The 26042-nt window shown below is 38.9% G+C and overlaps 1 protein-coding gene across 6 annotated transcripts in view; it reads left to right on the forward strand.

Moving 5' to 3' along the window:
- The first annotated feature begins 1422 nt into the window (after positions 1-1422).
- Positions 1423-26042, forward strand: part of SIPA1L2 (signal induced proliferation associated 1 like 2) — a 126597-nt gene continuing 101977 nt past the window's right edge. For 4 of the 6 annotated variants that reach the window (XM_048296854.1, XM_048296855.1, XM_048296859.1 and 1 more), the window contains exon 1: positions 1424-1678. The gene's annotated coding sequence lies outside the window, so the exon portion shown is untranslated. Of the gene's footprint in view, positions 1679-26042 lie in introns of all 6 variants that reach the window. The other 2 variants (XM_048296858.1, XM_048296857.1) reach the window with 2 other exon arrangements.

The following is a 26042-nucleotide window of genomic DNA, read 5'->3' on the forward strand; positions in this document are numbered from 1 at the left end:
ACGTGGCAGTTCCTTTCTACTATAGTCTTCTGCTGTGTTTCCAGCAAAAGGTATGCAATGAGGAGAATTTTACTAGGCAGTGGAATACTGGTAAATGTCAACATTCAGCCTGCTTGCCAGAGCTGAGTGAACTGGTACAACCAGAAAGTTACTTACCTAGAAGGGGTGGGTATGGGCGGAGGGGAAAGAAAGCAAGAGAGGACAGGAAAAACATAAAAGAATCCTGGCTTGTTTCTGTAGAGTTCTGTAGGAGTAGACTTTATTCCGATGGTATTGCAGGCCTCATCATTTGGGGTAGCAGATAGGAGCAGCCACATCAATCCTGATAACATCTTCTATTTTGCAACCTCTCTGTAGAAGTGGGGATTACAGATATGGTTCTTTGCAGAACTAGCCCTCAGAGTAGAAATAGGGAAATTCAAATTCTGAAAACAGCCTTTAGTTTGCTTACCAGAACGTGTGGGGGAGGTGGAGGAAATGTGGATACCTTGCCATGGCTTATTTGGCAGGCAAACTAACCTGTTCAGGGCTGCACAAGACAGAGGGAAAGCTCCATGCTCCTGACCATGTGAAACTTAAGAGTGGTACACAGGAGACAGAGCACACAGGGCAATTCTGAGAACTCCACTGTCGTGTGTTTCTTTGCTATAGGTATCCCCGGTTTCAAGATGTGGGTACGCGCAGACACTACCGGGATGCAGACACAGCATCCCTGCCGCAAGCCCAGAGGGTCTCAGACGGACTTCCGCTGAGGCAATGCAGAGCCTGTAGGATGACAGAATCCCGGTCACCCTGCTGCTCGCCACTCCCCGAGCTCCCGCGGGAAGGAGCCGGGGGTCTCAGGAGCCCGAGGGCGGCAGCGGGGCAAGGGCAGGGGGCTGAGCGGCCGGGCCGGGCGGCGTTGTCCAGGGTCTTGAAAGCGCAGACGAGTGCCCCTGCAGGGCAGGGGAAGGTGCCGGGCCGCTCGGCTGGGCACGGCAGCAGCTGGGGGACCCGGGCCGGCTGGAGGACAGGGCGCTCACTGGCTCCCTGCCGGGGGGGGCTCTTCCCGGGGACTGTGTCCCTCGCTGCGTCCCTCACCCCACCTGTTGCTCGCTTCCGATCCCGAGCTGGCCGCCTGTCCCCGGGGCACCCCGGGGATCCCCTCCTGCGTCCCCGCCGCGGCGGGCGAGGGGCGGCGGGGGAGGCAGTGTGAGGCTGCCGGGCGGGGCGCGGGGTTTGGGATGCGCGACAGCGCGAGTGGCCAATGCAGAGTTGGCGGTCCCCCGGGGCCGCGCCGGCGGAGCCGCTGGAGGCGGGGCCGGCGGGCGGGGCGGGGCTGCGGGCGTGCGGGGAAGGCGAGCGGGGGTGTGAGTGCCGCTGCTGCCCCCGCCCTCCCGCCGCCGCTCCGCCCTCCCGTCCGGCGGCGGAGCCGCACTCCAGACCCAGCGCCGGGCAGAGCGCGGGGGAGCGCCAGGAAGGGGTGGCGGGGGAAGGAGAGAAGGAGCAGCGGCGCCCGCGCCAGCCCGCAGCACCCCAGCGGACGCCCCCCGGTTCCGTGCAGGGCTCCGGCGCGCCGCGGGTGCCGTGTCCCGCGGGAGGGGAGCGGAGCGGAGCCCGGGTGCGCCGGGGGGGCATGGGGGTCCCGCGGCCGGAGCAGCCGGAGCGCGGGCAGCAGCGGCGGCCGCGGCAGCACCAGGTAAGGAACGGCGCCCGCCGCCGCGTCCATGCGAGTGCCTTCCCTCCCGGGAAGGACTCGGGAGCGCTTCAGGGAAGGGGGTGCCGTGAGGATAGACCCATCTCCTCCTTCCTCAGGTGCCGTTGGGAGGGAGGCTCGGCTTCTCCGGGCTCCGCGGGAGGACGGAGGTCTGGGGCGTGTGGGGAAGCGGCGGGGAGCCACGGGTCCCCCTTCCCCAGCAGCACCCCCTCCTCGCCCCGGCCGCCGCACGGTGCCCACCGGGGCGGGGTGGCTGTGGCCGGGGCGGCTCGCTCCCGCACGTCGCCTTTGTAAATAGCGATGCGATCCGCCCCGTAGCGAATGGCGGCGGGGGTGTCCGGCGGGTCGCCAGTCACCTGCGGGGTGGTTCTGCCGCCGGCTGCGGCAGCCCGGGCACGCCGCTCCCCTCTCCGAATCTCACTCCAAGAATAATGGCAATTACCGAGTAAGTTTGCCCCGATCGGACCTCTCTGGGGTAGAGCCGCTGTTCAGAGCGGGGACGGTGCGGCGGGGACCGCCAAGCGCTTGGGGTAGCAGAGGGAAAGGCTCTTCAGCCCGTGGAGTTTCTTTAAATTATTTAAATGCCTTTTTTTTTTTTTTTTTTTTGTTTGGTTTTGGTTTTGGTTTTTTTTTTTTTTTTTTTTTTGTCACTGGATGCAAGGCGCAAGCTGCATCCTTTTGCACTCTTTGTTACCTTGTAACACTCCGATAGCTGTTCAGGGATCCGTTCTCCAAACTTGGCGTTCGATTCGTTAAATTGTAGCCAGCTGGGCTCAACTTTGCTTTAGGTTTTATGCTGGTGGCTCCGCAGCCCTTCTGTGCTGGGCGGCAGCGCTCGGCTGCGCTGGTGAGAGCCCCTGCGAACGGGGAAGTAGCGCTACGCAGGCTTGACAAAGGCAACTCCGAAGCTGACAAATTTCAGATATGGCTGTTAAGGTTCACGAAGTAGGTCAGTAAACTACCTTAGTACTTGGTGCTGCATTATTTTAATACATCGGTAGTTTGAATACTTGCTTTCAGCCTGGCTTTTCTGGAGGAAACGAGTTTTATTTTTTTATGATGCAAAAGACATGCAAAGTTAAACAGAATTGCACATGTAAATTTTCCCGAGCTCTTTTGTGCGCAGTTTTCACTTCTGAAAGTTAACACTAGATGGCTTTCTTATATCAGCTATCCTGCAGGGAAGGAGAGCGTGTAATCTGTCTCTGCAGCCTGCTATTTCTGTATTTGTCTAATTTTTTTTTTTCTTCACGTGAATAGTAAACTATCTTCTGGTCAGTTCTGCACCAATTAGACAGGAGCATATTTGAAGCTTGCTTACTAGATGACATAATTCGTTGTTTTGATCAGCTCATGTTGCTCCTTTAGACTTTATTTTACATGTGTGTTACTAATATCTAAAAGTTTGTTTAGTTGGAAGGTAACTCTGCAAAATATTTATGTTGCTTTAAAGGAAGACAGCTGGATAAGGCAGGATGTTTGAAAATGGGGAAAAGCCAATAATTCAGTCTCAGGTTTTACTTAGTTTGATGGACTTATTTTAATAAGGACCACAGTGCATTAATATTTTTTGTTCAGCTATTTTTTTCCCTCAGATTCTGTGCCTAGCTACCTTAGAATGAAACGTTTTGGAGCTGGATTCAGAAACATAGTGCTTCACACTGCTGGGTATAGGAATGCCTAAGCTTGATGCCTTATTACTCTATTTATTGTGTTTTTTCAAAACTGTGTCTTTTTTCAGTGGGAATGCATTATTTGCCCTCCATTCGCTTCTTCGGTGGTAGCTTTGAAATACTTAAATCTTAAATTTGATCTTTAAAATATCTTTTATTATTAATGTGAACATGTTAAAATCATCAAGAGCTCTAATGCACTATAGATATTTAAACATTACTTAGGGTCTACAACAGTTGATTTATAATTTATGTAGCATTCATATTAAGCTAGGTTTAGAGAGGTCTCTGAATGTATTGTCTTGGTTTTGCATGCCCAGTGGGTTAACTTAGCAGGTCATGCAGCACTTAGATGTAACAAGAAGGAATACTTGTAAGGATGCCAGACTGTTTCACCAATCCTATTGGATCAATTAAAGATCATTTCATTCATATATGCCAAGGATATAATGTGAAGCCTAGAACTAAACAAAACCTCCATTCTTTGTAGCTGGTATTTGCTTACTGTGCATATCAGAGTATTTTTAAAGGTTTATATTTCATTTTCCTGAAAGGTGATAATATGGTCTTCTTTTTGTAGGCATTTACTGACATGCCATTACTCAAGTGCATTGTGAAATACTCTTGCAAATGAAGAGAGTCAAATGAGGAACTAAGCAAAGCAGTGGTCAAACAGGCAAAACCATCCCCTTTTTTGCTGTTTTTGACTTTTATGACTGAACCAAGGCAGTTCATTTTTTCACTTCCAGCTTCATACTGGGCATAGGCAGGCATTGCACTTAAGCTCTTTATCTGCAGATCACTAGTTCAAACTGCAGGAGAAAGGAAGTATTTTCTCCTTGCCTTGGCTGGAATTAGGATTATATTTAGACGGTTGGATGTTAGAATATTTCTGGTAGGTTCCTGCCTTTTACTGCTGAGAGATCCAGTTTGGTAATACAGAGGGAGAAATGCTATGCTATTATGATAATACAAGTTACAGATTGTGGAAAGAGGGTGGGGCACTGGGTTATCTAGTTTCTCACGTTAGTCATCCAAGATTACCAACAGTAGCTGTTTTGACAGCTTGAAATGAAATCAGGGTTTGACAAATGCTCTTTTCTCTTTCTATGCAATTTTTGCTTTGCAATTTAAAATGCTTTGCAATTTTAAAATGTTTGGGTAAGCTGGGTTGTGGATCAGTGAAGTGGAGATGCCTGTTTATTCTATGTATGTTGCAATACTGTCCTCAGAGTAGCATTTTTTTTTTTTTTTGCATTAGGCAACATAATTTATATCTGATTCTTTAAAATGTTACCTCTTGCAAAGTCAAGACCAACTTCAGTTTATCTCTTTATTTTCAAGAGAATCTTCATCCTTTTATAAACTGGACAGTTCATGAAGTTTAAGGTAGGGGTGCCCCTGACAGTCTTTTTCAACCCTGATTTTTCTACCTGAATTTTGAGAAAAGAGTGTGAAGACTGTCTACCAAATCCAAGAATCCCATAAGAAGAATTTATGAGGGAATTTGTATTTAGTAGATTGAAAAGTATGTTTCACGGTTGTTTGTATGCTTGTTTGTTAAACACTAGTTGTTCACATAAATCGCATTAAGAATAACATTAATTCTTGATGACATTCAGTGATGATGCCATATGACTGGTAAGATTTTTAAGAACTGTCAGGATTTCACATGAATAGCTGTCTTTTTTGGTTTTTTTTAGTTTGTTGTGAAAGGGCAAACTTAATGTTAAACATCTGATTTATTCTGACAGAAGCAAATGAGAGAGAACCTGGCTTCCTTTGTAGTAAAGCACTGACCCCAGATTTAAAGCCACTTTGAGGCATAATTGAATGAGCAGAAGATTGAAAAGGATTATTATAATTGGTGATACTCTTCTAGCTTTTAGTTAGACAGGACAGCAGTAGGCAGAAATGTCATTGTGATTCGTTTGCACCATAGTTCTTAAAGGAAGATATGTAGGCTCTTATTTGGATCATGAAACTGTAATTACATCAGCAGTTAGCTACTCAAGATTTATAAGTGGATTCTTCTGGTTTTCTGGAATTTCTTAAATAATGAGCAGTGCATACATAATTAAAGGTTTTGTTTTTAAAAATGCCTTGAATCCTTATGGAGGTAATGTTCTGCACATGTAATAAATGTAAGCAGCTGCTGCTGTCCCATCTTTTTGGATATGCAAGCAAACAGCTTTATTGGATTTGATGCTTATAAGACATTTTAAGAATAGTAGATCTTTGAAATGAAGTAGGCATTTATTTTAGTGCTGTTAACTGGGGAATCTGTGTTCCTTTGGAGAACGACCTGTAACTACTTTTTTTTTCTTTTTCTTTTTTTTTTTTTTTACAGCTGTGACATGTAATGTAGAAAGATACCATAGCTATTTTTTGAAAGTGAGGGAATCTAGAAGGAAGCTAGAGGAGTGGTAGTAAATTGGCTTGTAGTAGCTGGGAGGCTGGAAGGTGGCAGTAGCTGAAGTTGTCTGGCTGCCCCTCCCCCTCAGCAGCTTCAATAGAATTCTGAGCACAGGACTTGGAGTTTTGCCATTGACTTTGAATCTTTTCTTATATAATGTCTTCATTTTTTGTTCTGGATCCTGCAAAGTCGCAAACCCAGCTCTGCAGACATTTGTGTAATGCTCCTGTCTTATTTGTTGTTTCTTCTTTCCTCCTCCTCTCCCTTTGCTGCCTGAATTCTCACTGGCACAGTGGCTGTGGATTGTGATAATGCCTGCCTGCGTTGATGTGTATCGTGTGTCCTCTAACATAAATCCCATCAAATCATTTTTGTGTAAATTACACATGAAAAGTCATATTGTGAAATACCTATGATTTAAAGACTACCTAAAAGATTAAAGATACAAAGCTCTCATAAAACTCATCAATTTCCCCTTCCATTTCCCTTTAGGATCACCAACTTTTTTAAACCTTATAAAAACTGATGAAATTGTAGAACTGTTTTACATTTTACAGAAACAACAGATTATAATACTTAAAATGTTTTTATAAGGAAAGGTACTCTGAGAACACTAGACATTCTGTGGCAGGTTAATTTAAATGCAATAAAATGTGTTTTAATAACTTATAAAATTTTTCTAGTGGTTTGGCATTTTTTTGTGTTTTGTTTTGAGTTGCCTTTTTTTTTTTTTTTACACTTGTTTGTTCCATGTATATGAGATGGAAAGGAGATTCTGGGCCACCTTATATTTAATTTTGGATTTTTACAGTCACTTCAGTCAAATCTGATAAATTGTGAAAGGATGTGTCAATGAAATCGCAACTAAGGTGAGTAAGGGCAGAGTAAAACATTCTAAAGTATGTGTTATAAATGCACATACTGTTAAAATATATTTTGGTAGTTCTTTCCTTTTCATGTGGGAGAATTAAAAAAATACTGCAATTAATGCAGAGTTAGAAAAATTGTCACTGCAGAAAAGCAGCCCTATTTCCTATATTTTGCAAAGAAGGTATTTGTGAAAGGAAATTTCAGTCAGTTGGGGTTTTTCCAAGTTTGTTTTGATTTTTTTTTTCCACCTGAGAGTTGTAAGTTATTTAATCACTCTTCTCTGGATGTTTTCATTTGTTCATTAGGCTTTCTTCTCAAAACTAATTATTTCCTACTTTTAGATACCTGAAGTGCATTCAAGGAAAAAAACACTCCTGTGCTTCTAGTGTTTTTCTGACTTCTCAGCACTGAAAATTAATACCTGATACGTTTTAGCATGAAATCCCATTGTAATACTAGTGTGACACAAAGTGGAAAAAAGAAGAGAAGAGTGTGGCTGTGTCTGTGAATATGTTCTCATGCCTAATGTGCTTGTCATCTACAGTGTGTAAGCAAGTGTATGTATTTTGCTGTGCTGGTCTTGCTTATTGCAGTGGCAGCTGTTCTTGAAGAATTAGGAGCAGTTTACAGTGATCAGGTTGTCCTTAGTGTTCTGCTGTAGTAAAGTAAGCCTTGGTTTTACTTTGTAAGGTTGTCAGGACAACAGCTTATTATTCTTGCTTCTCGTGGTGTTTCCCTGTAGCAATGGAGAGAGCTGTTTCAAAGGCAGTGGCTGCCTTGCTTCACTGGGCTGCAGGATTGCCAGCTGTGATTTGGGTTAGCAGGATGCTCTGGGTTTGTCATGTAAAAATTCTAATTGATGATGAATGCAAAGTCAGTGTGAGAATAATTTTTCTTCATTGGACTAATGTAAAACTACCCATTGTATTTACAAACCCATGGCCTATTTTCTCTGCAGTAGTGTCATTAAACTACTGTTTTCTTCCATCTGAGGCTCAGAGAAAACTGTTGGAAGTTTGGCAGTATGGAACCAGTGATAAGAGTTGAGACAAGGTAGGAATTAATTTAAAGCTATGTTATGTCAGTGTGCTACAGTCTGACACTGGAGCTAACAAGTGAAACTAACTGGGGATTTCTGTTAGGTTGAGTTTGTGATGTCTTTGACAAAAACGTCAGATGAAGTTGGTGTTCAATGATAAGCCACACAGTAACTGTTGAGGTGTTGGCATTTTGAAGAGCTACTGTTGTGTTCTTGTTATGTAGTAAATTGGAAAAAGAATGCAGGTTGTTAAATACAGCAAACTAAATGACTACAAGGTCATTCTCTGAGTGTGGTCATTATATGCAAGAGGTGCAAATATTTTCAACTGCAATAACTTTTAGATTGCTGGGATGTTCAACAGGGAAGATTACATGAAGAAAGCTTTTAAATAGGGCTTTTTTATTATTATTTCATAAAATATGCTAACACACAGGACTTATTTTGGCACTTCCATAGCTTCCTTTATATTATTGTTATTGAGAGATTCCTTAGTTTGATCCAACTTCTTTGATCTGGGTTGAGCTATAGTAGTCAATTAAGAAATGTCCAGGTACTTAAAATCCTTTTATCAAAACAGTAACCTTGTATTTCAAATTCCCTTTTCAGACTACTGAAACAACAGTCCATTCACAGAGTACTTTGGCAGAGATACATAGGCATCTGCATTCAGTCCTGGAAGCTGCCTGGCAGAATTAGAAACTATTAGGATAAACCTGTCAGTGTTCAAAACATTTTCTCCCTTGTCTGGCTACCATTTTTTTGAGAACAGGCAGGTACTTCAGAGGTGGATGTCTTCCCTCCTCTCAAATCCTCTGCTGTTTCCATCCCTTCTCCCCAAAATTTTCTTAGTATCTTTGTACATGTCTTTGAATCACACAATCTTGTTTGCATAAGGAACCATTTCAAAAGATTATTTTTAAGGTTGGTGAAAGGAGATGGACTAAATACAGTGATTGGTGTAATCTGTAGCAGCGTGTGAACAGGTTTGTTCACTTCCACTTCTCTTTAAATGTATAATTTGACCAATTTGTTACAAGAAGGAATCAGGATAGATGAGATTATCTAAATTGGTCAAGGGCTGTACAGGTGGTTGCTCAGAGTGCCACACCAAAAAACCTCAAATATAAATTGAGCTCCAATATTTTCTATATAGGATGAAGTTTCTACTGCTAGAACAGAGGGGTTTACTGACTTTCTGTGCAAGGCTGCTTTACCTGGACCCCTGGAATTCATTGCTTCTGGTGCAGATTTCTGAGTGAAGGGCAAGCAGTACTTCATCAGTCTGTGAGATTGTCAGATTTGATAATTTTGCTTATGTCTGTTTCCATCACATTTGGGATGCTTTGTGCTTTTTCTCTGTGGTTGTTTAACCTTTGAAATGAAGTTTCTGTGAGCATTACTACCCTTGAAACTTTATCTATCAGATTCTGCTGAGTCAAATAGGCTCAAAAAATCATGAGGTGAAGGGAGGTGTTGCGCTGTATGACTGCATAAGCCTTGTTTCCTTAGGAAATAAAAATTGGTGGCCATTCTTTCCGTCATACTGCTCTGCAGTAAACAGACGGTACATTTGAAAAGTGTACTGTTTTTACTTTGTATTTTACTGCGATATTTCTTAAAGCATTGTCACATATATAAGATTACATTAAAACTATCAATGTACAGAGTGTGGCTTTGTGCCTGATGATGGGTATACAAACTGTGTCTTTGTATACACGGATTGCTAATTGAGTATCAGCCCTTGCTTTGTGTGGCTGAGTGTTAGAATAGTTACATATATGCATAGTAATAATTCTTTCTCCTGGGGAAAATAGATGCTTAATGGTAATGTTTTTCTCTTTCTTATGTAGGCTGTACCCAACAGTATCAATATTCCTATCCCATCATTTTACAGTGTTTAGTACGCCTGTAGGTCAGAGGTGTTTAAAGTTGCAAGTTAGAGATTTTTTTTTTTTTCTATGTCAGCTGTCTCAATTGCATCTCTCAGTACAATTGTATTCTTTATGGCAGCTAGAGGAATCGCTGCAGGGAAAAGTAATAATAAGAAATATGTAAAATCTGTTAGATATTTCTCCTTGTGACTTAGCAAGAAGTTATAAGAATGAACAAAACAACTCCAAGATATAAACCATTCTCAGCAAGTGTTGTCTTCTGTGGGTGTGAACATTTGCTCGACTAGAAATCCCCTAAGTAGAAGTCAGTGTATCTGTGGCAGCTGTAGGTATAATACTGATCAATTAGATTGATAAAAAAGTTTCAACTTCCTTTAAGAAATTACTTGTATTGCTTTGTTTGTTATAGTGTGAAGTCTTTCCCATTTCATGATTCATGTATAAGGTGGATAGTGACTTTAGGTTTCCTTGGTTGGGTGATGAAATTAGTTTTTATGTTCATGGACTATATTTACAGATTCTGAAACTTAAACCCATTCTGTTTCATACATAAACATGTTTTTCTTTAATTATATGTTTTCTTCCTTATTAGGAAGGAATCTACTGGAGTTGTTTAGGTTTTGTGTTTAGTTTTGCTGCCTTTTTTACCCTTGAGTGGTAATTAAAATAGCCTTGTGTGAAGTTTCTGAGCATCTTTTATATACTTATTCATAGTTGTGGGACCTTTCTGTGTACTACTGAAACTGTAAATGCCATCAGATTAGATATAATATTGCTTATGGCAGTTGGACCGTCATTTATCTTGAGTTTATCCAGGCTTTTACCATGATTGTCATAGCACTTAATGGTTTGTATTCCACCTGGAGACCAGTAACAAGCAAAGTACTATACTGGGACCTGCTTTGTTTAGTACCTTGATCAGTGACCTGGAGGAGGAGATGAAGTCTATCCCATCACATCTGCATGTGACATCACATTGTGGGAGTAGCTGACACATTTGAGGACAGTGCTCTGCGGCTTAGAGAGGCTGGTGGAACAGACCCTGACAAACCCCGTGACATTCCACAAGGATAAATGCATGTTCTTACCCCTTGCCACAGGACTGGGTGGGGAGTGACTTCCCAGGAAGCAGCTCTGCTGGGAAGGACCTGCACGTTCTACACACGAGTCAACATGTCAGGCTTCTCTGGCAGTGACAAATGCCAGCGGTATACTAGGCTGGATAAGCAGAAGCAGAGCCAGTGGATTGCCAATACTCAGTATTCCTTAGACCACCACACTGGATATGCCCCATCTAGTTTTGGTTCCCCAAACACATGAGAAACATTGACTAAATTGAATCTAATTCAGTGGAAAGCCAGCAAAATGAGGGGCTTGGAGGACATGAGGAGAGGCTGAGAGAAATGGCTTTGCACAGCTTGGACATCAGAAAGCACAAGGGATGCTTAATAGCTGCTTCACAAGGTGATACCTAAGAGGTCATCAAGAAGATGTAGCCAGGCCCTTTACAGGGGTACATGACAGGAGGAGCAGAGACAGTGGCCACAGTCTAAAACAGGTGAGGTTCTGATTCGGCACCTGCAAATAAAAATCACCCTAAGGACACTGAGGAATTGGGATAGGTAGCATAGGTTGTCGAAACTACATCCTTTTCATTTTTTTTAAAGACTAGACTGGACAAAACCCTAAGCAAGTTAGTCTGCATACAGTGCTGTTGTGGTTTCCAATGTGAGTTAATCTATGAAATATCACAACTTTTTTATGGTACCAGTTGCTCTAATAATTGAGAATTTTGGTTGATGTTCCAGCATACTGTGATTCCACTTTGTTATAGTACACAATTTGTACAGAATATTTCTCTGTTACAATATTGTGAAGATCTTTTTACAAGACCCATTATGGTCTTGCATTATTGGCTCATATTATATGTTCTTTGTTTAAACCAGTAGTCAAGAATTCCTAAATAAATTATTAGCAGTTAAGTATTTTATAATGATAGAACTTAACGATAAAATAAGTGCTTAAAGATGGTAGCATGTCCTCTCAGGTTTGGCTTCAGATATGCTTTGCTCAGCTTGTCAGTGAATTTTAAAACATGATTAGCAATACTGGAATTTGAATGTGTGAATTTCTATTGAGCAATTCCATTGAATCCCTTCCAAAAGATTGTTTTAGTGTTAAAGAGCAGGACGTGAATTTGAAATTGGCTCTCAGCAAGTCAAACTTAGATTTCTATTTGGTTCTTTTGCATTAGCTGCTAATTTTAGTACTGTGAAACTTGTGATAACCTACGCTAGAGGTACCCGTGTGTCTGGAAAAAAAAAAGCTGTTATTTGTCTGAGCATTTGAAAATACAAATTAAAATGCTTCAGTTCTGAGAACATCTTCTGTTTGCACTTTTTTAATGTTCAGCCTTAACCTCTTAGTTTCATTAGCTATAAACAAGAGCCAGCAGAACCTCAGAAGCTTGAGATGATTCCTGTTCTTGCTCATCCAGCTTCACAGTGGTTATAATTTTAAGTATTTCTGTGTTTACCAAAGCATGAACCAGACCTTCAGATCCCTGTTTTGGTTTTTAGAATCCATTTTATGAAGTGTTTAAAATTTCAGGCGTTTGTATAACATTCAGCTTCAGTATGAAAGAGGTTGCAAATACATGCTGAGATAATCAAAACAAACAGGAAAGGGAATGGAAAGAATTTCCTTTAGGGTAAAATTCCTTAAAGTTGAAATAACCCTGAGAGATAGTGCTTGTCAGTTGGCAGGGAAAGTTAAGACTTGCCTTGTGAAGACTTTTTTTCCGGAAGTGGAAGAACATGGAAAAGCTCAGTTAGATGCTCTTTTAAAGCCATACTTTCAGCAAAATGAATTAAAACATTAAGTCTATTAAACTGATGAATCTCCAAAATTGTTGCATTATGACTGATGATAGCTACAGATCAGCAGCCCAGGCCTGAAATCTCCTTTGCTCTGAACTGAACTACTTGTTTCTTTTATAATCCAGTCACTGTAGAAAATAACTACAATTGTCTTAACTTGTTCTCTTTTTGGTATGGTCCTGTGTCAGGTGCTTCCTTATTCCCAGGTTGTACCAAAAGTAATTTTTTAAAATACTGTTGATGACCTGATCTATGAATCTTTCTACTATGTTGAGCCACAGCTCTTGAAGCAGCTTCTCCTTGATGCTTGTGGGAGTGCAGCTGAAGCAGTAGTTCTTGCTGAGTTCCTAAATAGGTTGAATATGGCTTATGTACCAAGCAGTGACAGTAATTTAAAATACAATCTGCCTAGAATTTTCATAGCTATGATATGTGAGCTGCCTTCCTCTAAATTGTGTTCTTTCATGGAGTCCAACTAATCTTTTGATTTTATCAAGGTCAGCACAGTTGCTAATGGAATATACAGGGGAAAGCAGATCTTCATGGAACCTAATGTCAAACCAAGTTCTTTAGCTGGCCAGCTCTCAAATGAGACAGTGTAGATTTCCTGCTTTTTGTAAGTAAATGTGTCTTATAAAACCTTCAGAACTAAATAATTCATTAGTGAGTTCAAATGCCAATGAACAGACTTTTTAATTTTCAGAGCTGGACTAAGCTTTTGAAATTAATCTTCTGATCTTTCCACTTAATATTTTGTTTGCATGATGGAGAAGTTTCAGAGAATGTAAAATATATTCCTTTGTAATGAGACTAACCCAAATAAAATGTTGACCTTAACATAAACTGCGTTTCTAATTCTGAATGCTATACAGTGATTGAGAAATGGAAGCTAAAAAGAACACTGCTGAAGGTGATGTGCTTTACAAAAATTTAAGGTGAATATATGAGAAAAAAGCAAATAGCAAGATTAAACAATTTATGGAGTAAACACTTATTTCTCAGTATTCAGGAAGTAAATATTTTTCTAACTTGTTATGACTTGGACAGAATTATAAAAATATTGTCTTCATTTTGTCAAGCTCACTCGAATTGAATGATTGAGATATGGTTACTCAATGGGAAGGGTACTTAAACAAAATAAACAAAACCCCCCAAAACCCCCACATTGTTAAGGAAAGTGATTGAGAGCTGTTGTTCTGCAGGTTTAAAAGCATTATATCCGCTGCACTTACTGTACTCTTTAGTTTTTTTTCAAGTTTTTTTTAAGGGTCAGGTAGAGGTGGAAAAAATACATATTCCTTAGGCTGTCCCTTCATCTATCCTCCCTTTTCTCCTCATGAAGGCAGTATAGCTGTTATATAAATTCCTAATGGAAAGATCACAGATCACTATCTTGCAATGGTGACTTTTTTCAGTGTTTCATTTTTATGGCTTTTGCTTGCTATAGTAGTTTGACTCATAGATTTGATCACATACCAGTGTTTTGGTTACATGCACCGAAATAAAAACACAGCTTGCTATATTTGCTTTGTATTTTTCTGTTTCTTTACTGGTTTTTTTTTTTTCATTTAAAGTAGCTTTCAACAAAATTGCAACTAATTGCCAGTAGCCCAGTTGATTTATAGCAGCAATATAAAAATGCTCATAGTCGAGCTGACCACAATAAAACCTTGCAGTTATGAGATATTATGAAACCTAAAATCTGAGCTTCTAATAAAACGTTTATGGCCTTCAACCTTTTTGGCAATAAATTTAAAAAAAGAAATCTGTTTAGAATGCATTTTTTCCTTAAACTGTAATGACATAATTTCTACTCTAATACTTTTCTCCTCCCACATACAGTCTTTCGTTCTGCAGTAGAAGTTTTCGTGCCCTTCACTTGTACTCTATTCTGTCTCCCACACCCCTCTATTGACTTGCCATTACCCACTTGTGGAACAAAAAATGACTTTTCTTTGTTTAAGAAGTGTAGGCCTGTGGTACAGCTGGGTAACTCACTGAAACCCTGGGTGGTTTACTGTGCCCAAAGGGACCAGTGTGTGCTTAGTCTCTCTGGGGGCTGGAGGCAGAGTGCACCTCCTGTTGAAAGACAGCTGGCTGTCAGCTCCTGGGCACCTTCTGGCTGGGAAGTGTGTGCTCAGATTTGCTTCCTACCCATAAGGTTTCGCATTTATTGCTGCCTAGAGGATGTGTTCTCAGCCCCTGTGTAGTCCAACACCACGGGTTGCCCCTTGACCACTGGCAAATTGGTGAAATTCCTTTTCCAGCTAGGGATTTTAAAAGAATGGAGTGTGGAGTAGGGGAGTACATGGAGTACGGTTTTTAGACATAGAGAATATTCTTTCCTTTCAAACAACTTGGACTTCAAATGATTTTCTGTCTCAGCAGTTAGAGGAAACAAAAACGTTGCAGGAAGTTCCAAAGACCAGAAAGTCGGCATGTGGTTCACAAAGATGATGGTGGAGGAGGGGGCTGGAGAGGGATTGTTTGTTTAATGGACTTTAAATGCCTAAATACTTTTCAGCATACAAATCTTGCCCTTTTTCTTTTTTTCCCCCCCCATTTAATACCTATGGGACTAGCACCTTCTATCATGCAGATGAAGTATTAAAATGAGCAAACTGTGTGATGTTCAGGTATGGTGGCAATAAAAGCCTCTTGAGCTTCTATGTCATCAGTATTTTAAATAGTTTGACAGAAAGATTTTGCCTCATGTAGAATCAGGGTTTTTTTTCTTGTTTCAACATCTTGCCTGAAACATACTGTTAGCGTGTGTACTCTGGAAGTTGTTAATGAATTTAATGATAGCTCTGCTATCCTTGACAGAAGTAGCTTCACTTTTCTTTTTTCTTCTCTTCTACCATAGCCTCTGGTATGTTTTAATATTATTTTTGTAATCAAAGATGAACAATTTGTAGAACTTCCACACTACTAGTACATGGAGAAACTAAGTTAATGAGTATGACATTATCTTACTAGAAGAGTTGATAACATTCATGTTTAAGAGGCAAGAAGGTGTAAGGCAATGTCTTCTGGGAACTTAATACAGTAACAACAGTTTCTCTCCACAAACTGATGGGCTGTAGAATAGGTGGATGTTTTTGCTTTGAAGTTGCTCTTGAGGGAGAGTGAGAAGACCAAGTGAATGAAAACACATGGGAAACATGAAAATATTCATTATGAATACCTCCATTAATACAAAATGCTCTAAATTTTTGTTACATTAAAAGAATTGTTCATCTGAAAGAAAATAAATCACTTCAAGCTTCATTGTTATATGTTAACCACTAGATTAGATGAATTTAGATGGTGGGTTTGGGTTTTTTTCCTTGTATCAAAAGAATCCCATTCAGTTCTTTCCTGACTGCTCTTTGATAATTACAGATGGGAGTGCAGCTCTGTAGTTTATGATCATTGATCTTTTGAGTAGAATATTTGAGAATTTGGGCTGTACATTAAGCAAACCTCAAGCTTGCTTTGTATGTCTTTTCCCTGTATTTTTTTCCAAGACTAATTTTCCATTATTATGTTGTAAGCAGTTTATAACAAAATGACGGCCTATTTGTGTAGCAGTGCACAAGTGAATAACTTCTCTGAATGCCTTAACCTCATGGCCTTCACAGAACAAAAGTTGTGTCCAAAACTTAATGCTGTCTTTTGTGATTGAGGGATATATGAGAAAAAATGAAAAACTTGCAAAGTGGTTCTCTCTTTGTACAGAACTGTCACTGCTCTGTTTGGCTGATAGGGATTCTTTTCAGCTGTCACTTTCAGTAGAAAAGAGACAAAGCCTGTGCCTGTACTTACTCCCACTGTCTTAGTCTGATTTTTATCTAAAGGGTTTGATGCCTGCAAGATTATTGACCATTTGTCCCATCAGAGTGCCAAGGTCTGGAATCTTGACCTTTCTGTGTTTTCTAAGTTCATGGTCAGTTTTTAAAGTATGTTTGTTTCAATAATTAACACTAGATACCATTTTTCTCTTGTGGCAGGGGATAAAAAAATTGTCGCGCAAAAATATTCTGCTCTCTTCATGGTCCAAAGTATATTAGATGGTCTTTTATGTGCTTTTTTTTGTTGTTGTTTCTTTTTGTCTATACTTCTTAAGAGTAGGTTAACTTGAAAATACTTTGGTTTTCTGCAAAAAGCAATTGTGTACCTGTTTTTTTCTTAAAAGCATGAGCTGCTTAAAAATCCTATCGATGATAATCATGACTGAAACCAGAAATACTATCCCTTTGTGGTAAGGGGGGAAATGTGCTGAGTGATACTGAGGATATTTGTGATAGAGGCAAAGTGTGTATACTGCAATTGAACAGTTGTCTCAAGCAGGAAAAGAAGTAAAACAAAGCAACAGTAATGATCTTGGGCTGGGGAGCAGGGAAATCTTTGCCACATGTGAGAGGGGTGAGTGACTCAGATGTGTGTGTTTGCATGCCTGTGCACACATCTGAAATGTAGAAAGAGAAATAAGACATAACTGTGAGTGACTCTTTCATTGTCTGTTCCAAGTGGGCAAAAGAAGCAAAGCTCTCAGGTCTGAAGCACAGCTCTGGTAAAACTTTTGTTGTTGGTCTTGGATTTATAAGTCAGCAGAAGGAAACAGTTTATCCTTGGTCTGTGATGTTTATGATTTAGAATTTTTTCTTTTGACTGCTAGATGTCTACTCCTGGTAGAAATGTTATACTGTTTGGCTGCATGATTCTATTACTCTTTCATTCTATTTCAGTCTTTAGCGTGAAATAAATCATACAACCTTAAATGGGTATAAACAGTTATATAAATATATAATTTTTATTGAGATAAAACTGTTTGGTGGCAAACACAGTTTCAAAATATGTTGTAAATCAGTATTTTTCTCCAGGCTTCTTCCGAGGAGAAGGTTTATGATAGAAGGTTTTGTCTTGGTTTAGTTTTGATTCAGTGGCTGAGATAAAGGACGTGTTGCTAGAACTTTGACAGCCTTGAAAGTTTGTTTCAATTTAGATTAAATTCCTCCAATTTACCGAATTTTTTAACAAGACCAAAAGTCTGTGCTCACAACAACATGGCAGATGAAGGTGCAGGTGCAGAATGCATGAGGGAGACTTAATTTTGAGGCAGAAGCTGTGGCATGGCCTAGGGGGCAAAGCTGTGCTCAACCTTTACTAGGTATCAGAATGTATGCAGGTGCAGAGCCTTGCTGTCTTCCTCAAATAAGATACCTGTACATCTGTGTATAAAAGACAGCAAGAAACTTGGTGTCTTTTTTGTCCCAGACAAAGTACACAGCCTTCATTATTTTAATTTGCATTCTCTCCTATGCATGGACTAGGAGAGTGAACCTCAAATGAGAGCTACTATAACTAGTGTTTGGGGGAAAAAAAATTAAAACTTGTGGCTTAAAAAACACACGTTGAGAGAATGAGTTGCTCTCTTTGTATAAATGTGGTAATTAATTCTTTTTTTACAGAAAACTTATTTGAATATATTGATATTATCTTAATGTAGGCTCCTGATTTTATGTTTTCATTTATTTTGACTTTCTTAAATAAATATGTCCAAAATCTGCTTTCTATTGTTTTATTTAGAAGTAGATTAGGTCATATCTGAATCGTGCTGAAATCTGTTAAATCTTAACAGGTGGATTGTAAGCTAAGAGTATAAATGCCTTCTTCAACACTGTTTTTATTGCTTTGATGTGTGCTGATATCTAAACTGTGTAATTGTGTGTAGAAATATGGGGAGGGGATTTGTTTCCCGGCCAACTTTATTTTTTTTTTCCACTGATGTCATAGGTGGCTATGACTCCAGTTTCTCAAATACTGAATATCTGTAACTACTTCACAGTTAAGGGCATTTATGTAAGTTCAGAAGAAGATGGCCTTTTAAAATACGCAAATGCAGGGTCTATCCTACTGAAGGAGAAAAATCTACTGTATATGGCACAGGGAGAAGTGAAAACGTTATCCCTGCTAATTATTCAATAATTTAGATGTGTTGTATTTTTTTCTTTTCTCCAGGCAGTAAAATCTAAAAAAAAATCCCTGAAAAACACTGCTTTCACATATTTCTGGAACAGCAAACAAACCTGGTTCTTAGCAATTTTTTGTTTTACAGGAGGCATGCTATTATCTGCCTTTCCTCATCTCTCTTTTCATGCAATAGTGCCTTTGGGAGGCTTCAAGTTTGATTGGCAGGCTGGCATATTTAGGCATGTCTGAAATACAAACTGTGTTTTTTGTTCAGAACCATACAAACTGTGCCATATTTGAAGTAAGTTACTGAAGCTTCATCTGCAAGAACAATGACCTTGAGAAATTAAACTGGAATTTTGCACAATCAAAATTCTCTGGTGGTTTTCTATTTTTTTTTTTTTTTTGTAATAGAAAAGAAAAAGTGTCTGTCAAACGTAAATGGAAAAGGAATCAAAATGAGGTAATCCTGACCAGAGACTAAGCTTTAGTTTTAAGTTAGCTTTAGTTTTTGCCATTCAGTAAAGAACAAAGGTCTGGGAAACAGCAGTAGAAGCGGTAATTGTAATTGCCCAAATTTAAAATGCTTTTTATTTAGTAACAGTTCAGGAATTTTGGATGATTGAAGGGTGGTGAACAAATTTTTTTTCTCTTTTTGGTCAGGCAAACGAAGTATACTCTGGGCTATAGTGTAAGTATATTGGTCTCTAGTTGCAGTGGGAATCCAAAATATAGCAAAAATGTTTCCTTAGTCAAAGGTAATCAAAGAACAATTCATTTATAATTTTTTAAAGCATGTAAAGATCTATGGTCCCATTCCAACTTCCCAAAAATGTTTGTTCAAATCAAAGCTGTTATACAAAATTTACACTTTAATGGGCTTCAAATTTTTTTTAATATAAGGCAGCTACCATATCCAGAAACATCTGGTATTACAGCCTTCAAAAAAAGGTATTCTTTCCAGGTCGCTTAATGGGTGAAGCCAAATGATTTTTTTCTGTGGCAAACTTTCTTTGACTTTTGTGAAATCAGAATAAACATGTACCCAAAAATCTGTCACCAAATCCTGTTCATCTATGGGTATGGATTAATTTTATTTGGGATGCTGAAAGTTTGGTCTGCTTCCAAATTAGTCTCTCTTGACATAAGAGGGATCATGTTCTTGTTACAGTATGCTATAGTGTACATACCAGCTCAGGTATGTAGCTCAAGTCTTGGTATTGCTTGAAAGGATCTCCATTAGTTCTTTCTCTTCTGTTGTTTATTTGCCTTGTATATTCCTCTTTGTTTTGCATTCTGTGTGTTTAATCTGGCCTATTTCACTCTACTATTACGCCCGGTAATGAGTGTTGACTATAAAAAGCAATGGTAGTAAATTATGAGACTCTTATTCTTGGAATGAATTTGATCACCAATTATGCTATTTTTGCCTTTGATGTTCTAAAGGAGATGGGAGACATTCAAATGCAGTTCTGGGCATTGTCAATCTTTTCAGTGTTGTTTCAGAGTTAAGGTTGAAAGAGGACTACAGAATTTTGATTAGGATTTTCAATCAAATGTGTAAGTTCAGTGTGTATGGAAAACACTATGAGGCTATAATTGAATGAAAAATTAATTTCTAAGTTCTGAAAACTAGTTTGTTTACATTACTGGATATTTCAGTAGGAGAGCCGGATGAAATGTTAAAGATCTTGATTTATGTTAAATATCTAATTCTTGTTCCCTAATTTCAAGAGGAATGTTGAGAAATTGGAGAGCACCAAGAAGGGTAGAAAGCCCTTGTTTGGAGCAAACAAGCTGCCAGGAGAAGCTGACAGAACTAGGCTTGCTCACTCTGACAAAGTAGCAGCTACTGAGTGACCTATGTCACTTGAGGTGCTTGAGGGTCGTTCCAAAAAACGGTGGAGGTGAATTTTTTCCACTGTCGCGAGATCAGCCACAAACTCTGATATGGTGTGTTTGGGTTAGATGTGAGGAGGAACGCTACCAGGAGGCCTGTACAGGCCTGGAACAGACTGCCTGGAGAAGCAGCTGAATTTTACATCTTTGGAGGTCTTGAAGACTCAGCAAGACCAAGCCATGCCTCATCATTTCCAGTGCTGATAAGAGTCCTGCTCTGAGCAGAAGATTGAACTTCATGACTTCCAGAAGTGTCTCTCAGCCACTCCAAAACTTAAAATGATTAGGCTTTTGCTCATCCTTTAGCCCTCTTCTTTTATTACCTCATTCTAAAATGATTGTGGCTCATATGTATGTTTGAAAAAGCAAGCAATGCTGTCAAAAGGCATATCCCACAAACATTAAGGCATTTACAAATGATACTCAGAAAACCCTACTCTTGCTTTTGAGAGAAGATATTGATAAAAAAAATTCCTTTTCACTGACTGTGTTTGAAAATCATCTTACTTTTCATGCTTGATGAAAGCAGACCTGATAAAGAAATGCTTTGGGTTTTTTTCCATAGTACTTAATATCTTGCTTTCTACTCAAAAATGACAAAAAGTATTTTTTCTACCCCAGACAAATGTCAAAGATAAATAATATATTGAGCAGACCTATGGGAACAATATAAAAAAGTATTCATCTTATTTCCATGAATAGCATTCACAATACTGTGATTTAGTTATGGGTTTTTTTACACTCATTTCATGACTTGTGAGTAATTTTTGTATCTTTCCTATTTTTAAGCTGTTGCCTTAAGTCAGTTGCCATGTTCTACTTACCTTTAATTGAAATAGTCAGGTACTACCTCATCATTCAGTTGAATTTTTTTAAATTTGCTTTCCTGTGGATGCAGTCAGTAATTTCTGCCTAATTTAGTAACTTCAGTTCCAGGCTGATAATTCTCCTTTACTGTTAATAGTTTCAGCATTCTTATTTTCATGAGGTTTCTTATTTTTTTGTGTTCAGGTGGTATCAAAAGCAGTGCAGATGTCTTACTTTTCTGCTCTGAAAATGGAGGGAAGTTAAGAGCCCCTGTCTTTCATTGTGGGGTGTGGTACTCAACTTCTCAGTGGTTATACCAGACTACTCACATTTAAGCTCTTTATCTCTTCTGTGATGAAGTCTGGCATAATAAAAAGTTAAAAATAAAACAAACAAAACAAGAAAAAAGGAAAGACTATGAGGACTAAATGTTGAGCTACTCCTGAAAATAGCTATGCTATTTAATCTCTCTCATCTATTGTATTTTCTATAATTTGTGGTCCAAACCTGTTATTTGGTAATGCCAGAGAGGATGTTGTTTCGTGCTCTCTTTGTGATCTTGCTTATTACATGCTTTTGCTGTGTTGTCAAAATGAGGTATTGTAAAGGGAGAAAGCAATGCCTGGAGCTGAACATTGTTTCATAGGAGAAAAATAAAGGTGGGAATGAAGATGGTGTTCACATTATGTGTGTGGAGTGTCATGTTGAAAATATAAATGATAAAGATTGAGCTCTTTGGGTAATACCTTTTATTAAAGATACTTACATTTCATATTAATTGCAGATTTACTGCAGGTAAAAAGACATCTATTTTAATGATAGGCATCATGGGGTGTTCTGTTAATTTCTGACAAAATCATTTTGATATAAAGCACAGATCCTTTCCCAGTTGAAAAGCAAATTCAAAAGGTAGAGCTATCTCAAGCTTACCTTTTCTGTTTTCATAATAAAGAATATTCTTTACTTGGGGTTATATTCTGAATGTGGCAGAACTCTTTCAGGTCAGAGCAGGGTTAGTTGATTTTTTTTTTCATATTCAGGATGATGCTATAGTGGCATTTGAATGTATGTAAGAAAATTCTGATGGCCTAAGGATAGGTCTATTTATGCTGCTACTTATATTAGAGAGTGTGTCAGTAGTGTATATTTACTGTTCACCTTATGTGTTTCTTATCAAGTGCTTTTTGTTATCTTTCTCAGAGAAAGGACCATCCAAAGTTGCAGGTTCTATAAACAATTCTTCTCAGCAGTCAGACTGAGACTTAAGCAAACAAAAGATGAATGGATATTGCTTTTCAAATTAGTGCTGCTCTGTAATTAATTGTGCTTAATTAGCAAATCTTTCTTTAAGCATCCACACTGCAATGATGTAATTTGTTTTCCCAGGTAACTGATCACAAAGTATGGAAAGCTCCTTTTAACAAACTCCAAGTAATTGCACATTTCACTGGAAGTGTTTTGATTGAACAGTGGTGATTTATCTGATGACCTTCAATCTGTCTTGGGTCCATCCAGTCCTTCCAGCTGGCTTGCTGTTGCTTTAAGATATGAAATGGGTGTTTGGGCAGCGCACTCCCTGATAAATTAGTGTTGTTCCCTGTGCTACTCAGCTAGAACAGTTTGGAAGTGCATCCACTGGGAAGGCATCCCTCCTTTGCTGCCTGTGCTGAGACTGGTATGTAGAACTAGGAACAGTGTTTACTGTGATGGTGAAGGATCTGCAATCTGACCTGTAGCTGGTGAGGTTCAGCCAGCCTGGATCAAATAAGGTATCCTTTCCACAGAGAGGCAAATATAACCTTGTGATAATATTTTTAGATTTTATATAATTTTATACTGTGACAGCATTCGTGATAGGTGTGCTGTGATATTATGTGATAAAGTTCTCAATTTCCTTTTGAACTGAGTGATATGTGTGGCCTACAAGAGGATTAGTGCCCTCATGTGCTTGACTTCTTTTAGAAGTTGAATTTTCTACACGCCACTGGGCAATAGAGAATTGCAGATCTTAGAGATGAATGTAATTCTTACTATGATGGATGTTGGTATTTCTGAAACTCAAAAACAAGTGTACAAACTGAGATGCCATACATCCAGAATGAACACAAGTTATTTTTCATTGTCCTTGTGGCTTTTGTTTAGAATAGGGAGTTTGAGAAAGATCTGTTACCGGGGAATTCCATTTTGGGTTTTAAATAGACATTGTAGCATTGTGGCCAACATTGGTATTAAAATCAATGATCTTGTCAAATAAGAGAGGAGTTTGGTATTGTTGTTGTTTGTGTTATTTTGGAGTTTTGTTTTTGGGGGGGTTTTGGTAGTTTTTCTTTTTTGTTGTTTTTGGTTTTTGTGGTTTGTTTTGTTGGTTTGTTTTTTTTTTTTTTGACAAAAGTACCTGGAACACTGATCTCTACACCTTTATCTGGGCTGCAAAAAATTAAGAAAGAACTTACGGATTTAGAAGGAAAACCCTCTTTACAAGTCAATGTGTGAAATAATTGTGTTGTCCAAAGCTGAGGATTTCACAAGTTTTATAGCAATGGTTATTGTATATCTTTGTTTTGTTTCACAGTAAAGCATGCTGCTACTTCCTTAACCTTATTGTTTTCTATTTCTCAGTCTGTATTTCAAAAAGAAGCAGCATGTTTTCTCTCTGAAATGAAGAATTAAAAGAGATTTCTTGTATGAAACACCTGCACAGTAGGAAGTGAAACAGAACTTTTTAGCTCTCACTATTTTATGGCAAGATTTCTGTTCCCTTTCCTTCCTGTAAACAAAAGGAGTCACTTAGAGAGTGGGAAATAAGCTATTTACAGGACATTTTCTGTATGAAAGGAAGGAAAAGGCCTTTACAGAGATCAGTCTATTGTGTTGGGAATATGTAAAGTTATACAGAGTTAAATTGAGTTTAGTTCTTGGAGAGGAAATACATGGCAAAATACATGTAATCACTTCAGTCTTGACCCTGTAAAGTGCTAGATGCCCCCATTAGTTGCTGAAATCAAAGCAGAAGCTAGGACATGGAGTGCTGTGGTTTGATCCCAAATCTTATGTGTAACCTGTCATCACTGTAAGAACTAGATCAGAGAGAGACTACACTTTAAAGTAAAACTAAGAGCTTGTGCAGTGTGGCTTTTATTTATAAACAAGCACTTTCGATACTTGTACTTTTAGATAGATGTTCAAGTCACTTTTGCACATCTGTTTTCCATCTGTCTCTTTGAAATACAGTTGTCTTTGCTAGACAAGTGTCATAGTTGGATTTTTCATGGAAGTAATGGTTTCCAATGTACTTGTAGAGTGTGTATATTTTCAAAGTTCTGCTTCACATATGAAATACATTAACTACTATTCTGATGTGAACCAGGTGATCTTATTCTTGCCTGTGTTATAAAATTAATTTCTGTGAATAGCTACTTGATTTTCATTTATCTTCTGTAGCACCAGCAAGAGGCTTTATCACCAGTAAGAATTGTGGGTTAGGTATTTAACTCTAAATTCTGCCTGAGCATTATGGAATAATGTAGCTTTCTTGAAACCTTGGGTGTATAAGATGATAGGACTGACAATAGCTTTGCCAATAAAATTGAGCAGGTAGAGAAAAATCTTATTATTAATTGTATCACTTTTATCTGCAGTTCTTGTACTTAAGTCATACTTGAAAATGGAAATTTATTGTAGCAGTTTTTGTCATTTCTTTTGCTCAATATATTAAGTTCAAGATTCCTAATACTTGAATATCATGACTAGGCAATTGTAAGTATGGGCAAGAGGAAAGTAAAGAATTTAACTTAATAGATACTGAACTCCATTTTTGTTTCAGAAGGGGTACTTAAATACAAAAAGCTTTAATAGCAGTGTTAGCTGTTAAAGAAATGATGGGGTTTTTTCTTGCATGGTGGGTTCAGTTCCTCACACAGAAATCCTAATGTCTGGATATTTCAGCCTAGGTTGGCAGATAAGGCTGCAGTATGTGTATGTGTGTTTGTAAAAGGCAGCTGAGAGTGGTGTATCTTCTGGCATGTCTTGGTGAAAGGAGAATGTGCCCTGTCTTTGTCCTGGCAGAAGAAAAGAATGATTCTCTTGCTGCCTGTATTTGGGTTTGTGTTCTTCTAGACCAGAATTGTTTGTCTGCTTGTTTGCTTTCTCTCTGTAGTTTTCTAATTCTTTTTTCAAGACAGGGTATTACCGAAAGGGCTACTGGATGCATGAGACTTGGTCTAGGTGTAGAGGAAAGTGTAAGGTTTCTTCTTGGAAGTTTGGTGTATGACACTTCATTGTGCCATAAATCGAGTCTCTCCTGATGGGAGAGAATTTGCTGAAAGTCCTTGCAAGGCGCTTAAAAGATAAAGTGAGACGTCTTCTGTAGTTTCAATGCTTCTAGATAGTTGTTTATTCAGTCTTATCAGAGAAACTGAGCCACTAGCATGACCCAGGTAAAGCATGGAAGGAGGAAAAGTAGGAGTGAGAGCAATTATCAAAATTTACACAGCCTTTTTAAAAACATTTAAACCAATAGTTACTAAAAACATACATTATTTTTACTTTCTTACCAATTATTCAGTAACACGACTAGGAACTGCGGAATTTTCTATCCAGTCATTCCAAACTACTTTTACTGCAAAATATGGAGTGGTAGGAGAAGGGGAAGAAGGTTTAGAGAACAACAACAATCCTCCATTTTGGTATTTTTTGCTCTTATCTATATACTATAAGGAGAAGCCTAAAACCTCTAAAATTTTCACCCTGTGACAATCTTACATAGTAGTCTATAACTTAATTCACACCACTGTATTTTCTAGCTGTTGTCTGACTGTTGGTAATTTTTTCCAAGGTTTAAAGCTATACCAGTGGTGTCCAGGGGGGTAAAAACCCTTAAAAACAGGCAGAGAAATATTCTCGGCACTCTGGGT

The sequence above is a fragment of the Corvus hawaiiensis genome, chromosome 3, assembly GCF_020740725.1.
Source record: "Corvus hawaiiensis isolate bCorHaw1 chromosome 3, bCorHaw1.pri.cur, whole genome shotgun sequence".
Classification (NCBI taxonomy): domain Eukaryota; kingdom Metazoa; phylum Chordata; class Aves; order Passeriformes; family Corvidae; genus Corvus; species Corvus hawaiiensis.